This window comes from Cervus elaphus, chromosome 13, assembly GCF_910594005.1.
Source record: "Cervus elaphus chromosome 13, mCerEla1.1, whole genome shotgun sequence".
Lineage (NCBI taxonomy): Eukaryota > Metazoa > Chordata > Mammalia > Artiodactyla > Cervidae > Cervus > Cervus elaphus.
The window spans coordinates 14328391-14333376 of record NC_057827.1 but is presented as its reverse complement, the minus strand read 5'-3'; the positions used below and the strand labels follow the sequence as shown (position 1 = coordinate 14333376).

The 4986-nt window shown below is 37.1% G+C and overlaps 1 long non-coding RNA gene across 1 annotated transcript; it reads left to right on the top strand.

Annotated features, from left to right (window-relative positions):
• The first annotated feature begins 558 nt into the window (after positions 1-558).
• LOC122707021 lies at positions 559-2293 on the top strand. The gene is made up of 3 exons (XR_006344553.1): positions 559-701; positions 850-953; positions 1747-2293. It is a non-coding gene; the product is annotated as an uncharacterized LOC122707021 (long non-coding RNA).
• The last annotated feature ends 2693 nt before the right edge of the window (positions 2294-4986 follow it).

The window sequence follows — 4986 nt, the reverse complement described above, 5'->3', positions numbered from 1 at the left end:
TCTCAGCCATTATGGGTTTTTACACCAAGTTCCCCATTCTCCCAGGTCTGGGTTCTGATACCCAGGCCCTGGGAATGCCCTTTCAGCCCCCGTCACTGGTCCTGGGGTCACACCTGAATGCTAACATACCCACAGGCCTCCTCTTGGGCACTCCTGCCTGGTAGCTCTATGTCTTTTCTATCTACTTTGGGACATGGATCAATCAGCTCCCCTCTGAGCTCCTGCTGCCATGAGGCTGGGAAAGTTCTCCCCCATCAGAGGCCCTGCCTCCAACATTCGGTCTCTTTCAGCATCAGGAAAATCTCTATCTTTTCCTTGAAGTACACGCTGAGGAAATCAACCCTGAATATTCACTGGAAGGCTGGATGCAAAAGCTGAAGCTCCAATCCTTTGACCACCTGATGTGAAGAGCCGACTCACTGGAAAAACCCTGATGCTGGGAAAGATTGAAGGCAAGAGGAGAAGGAGGATGAGGTGGTTAGATAGCATCATCAACTCAGTGGACATAAATCTGAGCAAACTCTGGGAGACAGTGAAGGACAGGGGAGCCTGGAGTGCTGCAGTCTGTGGGGTCGCAAAGAGTCAGACACGACTGAGTGACTGAACAACGAAAAATTTTCCTTTTCTCTCCGTGGACACACAGGATGATGACTTCATGAGCTTCCAGGGATGCTGACCCAGGTTTCTTAAGGAGCAAACAGGTAATAAATAAGAGAAGTGAGTTGGTGTAGACAAAGTACAGATGGGGATTTTAGTGAATCAGAGAGTAAATAAATATCTAAAGCCTCTCACATTCAACCCATGCATGTTAGAATCTCAGTTTTAAATCCTTTGCTTAATCTTTTACAGAATACAGGAAGAACTCTTGAACATCTACTTTCAAGTTTGCAAAACTCCTTGAGGTGAAAAAATGAAAAAATAAGTGAAAGATTGGGATATCTACTCTGCTTGAGGTAACAGTATTGGAGAAATTCAAGGGGAAATACACACAATAATATTTCAACAAATTATTAGGCAATAAAAGCAGTAATGGCTACTTCTGTGTTTTGCTTTTTTTAAAACAACTATGGTGTATGAACACAATTAGAAATTTTATTCAATATACCTTTGGGTGCTTACTAATTACCTTGGCCTCTGGTAAGGAGGGAGGATTATACAAATATATATATTTTTGTATAGTAGATATACATATATATATATATATATATATATATATATATGTATAAAATCCCCAGGGATCCCCAGTCACAGCTCATAAGAAATCTTTGCAAAATGAGCAATTTACGTGCAACACTTAATCCTCAAAACAACTAAAGAGGGGTGATTATCACACCCATTTTACAGATGGGAAAACTGGGGCACAAATAAGCTTAGGAAGTAACTTGCTCAAGGTTGCAGAGCTGGTAAACAGCATAGATAGGAGTGGATTGTTGGTTGGTCTGATCTCATTTCCTGGGAATTTTCACTATCACTCTGACTCTAATTGTCTACATCAAAATATATTTTGAGGGCTAAATTCTGTTTTTCAAAAATTAGAGTGGCAATAGCATTAGAGTTGGGCAAAGAGTTATTTGCTTGAATTTATGCTGATGTGAAGGCGGGAACCCAAGCACCCGGACTCTGAGATGGCCCCAAGCCCGAGCCTTAGGTGGCCACCAAGTCAGTCCCCTCAAAGATGTTCCCTGGAGTTTCTCATTCCACAACCACTCCCCCTTTCTAATTGCAACATACCCGTTCTATTCACAGGTGGATCGACCAGCAAAGGCTCATTGAAACCCTCTCAACCACTTTCTCCCACCTTCTAAACTCGAAAGGGGGCAGAAAGGGACTCACAAAAGCCTCTTCTTCCTGAAGCCCTTGTAATAGGCTCATTAAGCACCCGCCTGGGCTTGTTATAAAATACTTTGGAAGCAGCCCGTAAGTAGCTGACTGTTTGTAACAGATAATATCAAATTGGAGAAACATGTAAAAGCACATACAAAAACAGTAAAACGAGATGTAGTCTAATGATACCAGCCAAGCAAGCAGGGAAGTAATTAGTCACTCCATGTACATAATTTGGGATGTGTAGAGAGCTAATTTTATGTGAGGCCATGTCAGCTTCTAACTTTGTTGTTTTGTATATGGGGTAAATAAAAGATGTTCCATGGAGAATTCTGTAGCATAGGAAACTGAGCAAGGCTGCTATCTCATTATGGAAGTCACACATCGTATTTATTAAACATTGTTCTTAAGCCTCTCTTAAGAATGCTGTAGAGTGTTTTGATTATTTATGTTTTTCCTTTCATCAGATATGAATTTATGTTATGTAAACTGGTCTAATTCTAAATAAAAATTATTTATCTATAATACATAGAGTGCTATTTGTTGTTCATGATGTTAATGCTAAAAATTAGTTTTTTGATCTAGAATTAATACTCAAAGTATGTTATCTTCTACGGAGGACATTGAGATGAATGACAGACAAATGTACAAAGACTGTGGATTACCTTGTGGAAAACTACATTTGAAGGGAGCTGTATTTTAAGGAAGAATTTTTAAATTTGGGGAGATAACTTGTTTTTCAATTATTATCTGCACAGTAATCCTCAGTTTATGTAAAATATTACTATATTCAATAACTTTTGCTCAACAAAATCTTTTATTCCTCAGAAAACTACAAGTATCATCTCTCTGGGAAATGAAATAATTTCTGTGTCTAAAAGTATAAAAGAGATAAAAAGATATTTTTATGTACCTCATCAGAGTAGAGTCATTAATATTGATATTAATTGATACAACTTTGGATACTTTAAAAGCTTGTTGTCAAGCATAATTTGTATAGGATCTTACTTATTTCGTCAATTTGTCAGGTAGATGAATACAAGAACTACACCTTCTCATCTTGGCTACCACTGCCCCTCCCATTATAAGCTGTTTTACTCTTATAAAAGCTTAAAGTTTGCTCTGTGGCCTCTGGTTTGGGCTTCCTGGGGTTCCAAGATTGGGGAACAAGCAATCTTGTGTGGAGAAAGACATCTGACCCTGAATGAGGACCCTGGACAATTCTAGACCTTCCTCTTTCACATACATCCACGGATGTATCACTATGTGTTCTTTGCATCCTTTTCGGTCAAATGAGAGGATTGGAAAAGTAATTCCTATACTTTCTGTCCCCTAATTCTGTTTTTATATTGTGATCTGAATAAAGTGTACACACACAGGAGCTATCATAGTTATCCAGGCTGAGCAAATGTATTTAATTACTAAGTGCCATAACTCTGGAAGAGAGGATGACTCAGTAAAATACTGTGAACAATGAAAAATTATAGAACATTTTGCACCAGTTGATGGTGGATGGTGAACAGATTCCTCCCTTTGAAAACTGTGATATAACATCATACCTTTGGTTTATACTATGAGTTTTACTGGAAAACTATGTTCACATCTAAAGATCTCTTTTTGGACAATCAGACAATGAGTGGACATATCCTTTGACCCAATAAATCTACTTATAGCCATTTTTCTTATAGATATAAACGCACATGTGCAAGGATGTCTACTTAAGTGTAGACACTGAACCATTGTTTATGAAAGCAAAAGATGGGAAACAATCCTACATAAAATAGATAAACAAGGACCTACTATATAGCACAGGGAACTATATTCAATATCTGTATTAACCTACAGTGGAAAAGAATCTAAATATATATAACTGTGTGTGTGTGTATGTGGTGTGTTTGTGTGTGTGTATATATATATATATATAAATAATTTAATCACTTTGTTGTGCACCTGAAACTAATACAACATTGTAAATCAACTAAATTTCAATTAAAAAAAGATTGGAAACAATCCACTTGTGTATCAATAGAGATCTGTTTAGTAGATCATGCTGCTAAAATTTAATGAAACACTGTGTATTGATACTAAAATAAGCAAGGCATCTTTATAAGAACAGATAAGGAACTATCTTCAAGATGGATTATTAGGTGAAAAAAACAAAATGCAAAAAATGGTATGTAGAATACATTACCATTAATTTTTTCAAAATGTATAGACACACATATCACACACATATTATATGTTTGTAATGTCTCTAAGAGGCTACCTAAAAGTACGGCTATCATGGTCCAGGGCTACTGACAAAGGCCAACTCAATTTTTACTGTGTGCTGGTTTATACCTTTTAAAATTTGTACCATGTGCATTCAATATTTATATTATAAGAAGCAATAATAAAATTAAGTATTAAGTGTGTAGGATGTACCAGGTATTGTTCTAATGCCTACATGAATTAATTCAGTGAATCTTTATAATAAAGGTTTTTATGAGATTAGAACTGTTACTATGATCCCATTTAGCAGATAAGAAAACTGAGGCAGGAGCAAGGTTATCCAAGCTGACATAGAAAATAAATGGTTTATAAGCCACTGGGTATGTCTCTAAAGGTATGTCTCTAAAGTTTTAGAAGCACTTTCACAAATGCAATACACACACACACACACACACACACACACACACACACATTATATTAAGGTTTGTGGAAGTCTCCTGACTTTGATAGATCCATCCTTCCTCACTATAAATGTTGCCCAGTCAAATAAAGTTATGTGTGGTTTTGTCCAACATCAAGGATTAGTAGTGGTCCTTTGGCCCATCCAAGAATAGCCAAACCCACATGGAGATGCCTCTGTCTCGGGTCTAATTATTCTCTGCTTGGATTCTCAGTGTCCCCTCATTTACTTGAAAGTTCAACTTTTACTGCCTGCTCTTTGGTACAATGCATGTGGTTTTTTCCAAATGCTGCAGTTCCTGTCTCACCAATTTCACAGCTTTTTAAAAAATTGAGCACATCTTTTTCTAAAATATTATCCCAAGTGTACGATCACCCAGGTAATTCTATAGACTACCTGTTTTCCCAGAAACAAGTCACTTTTAATTTGGTCATAAATACAAGTATACATAAAAGCCAATGCCCCCCATCATTACTTTCGTCTTTCTCATA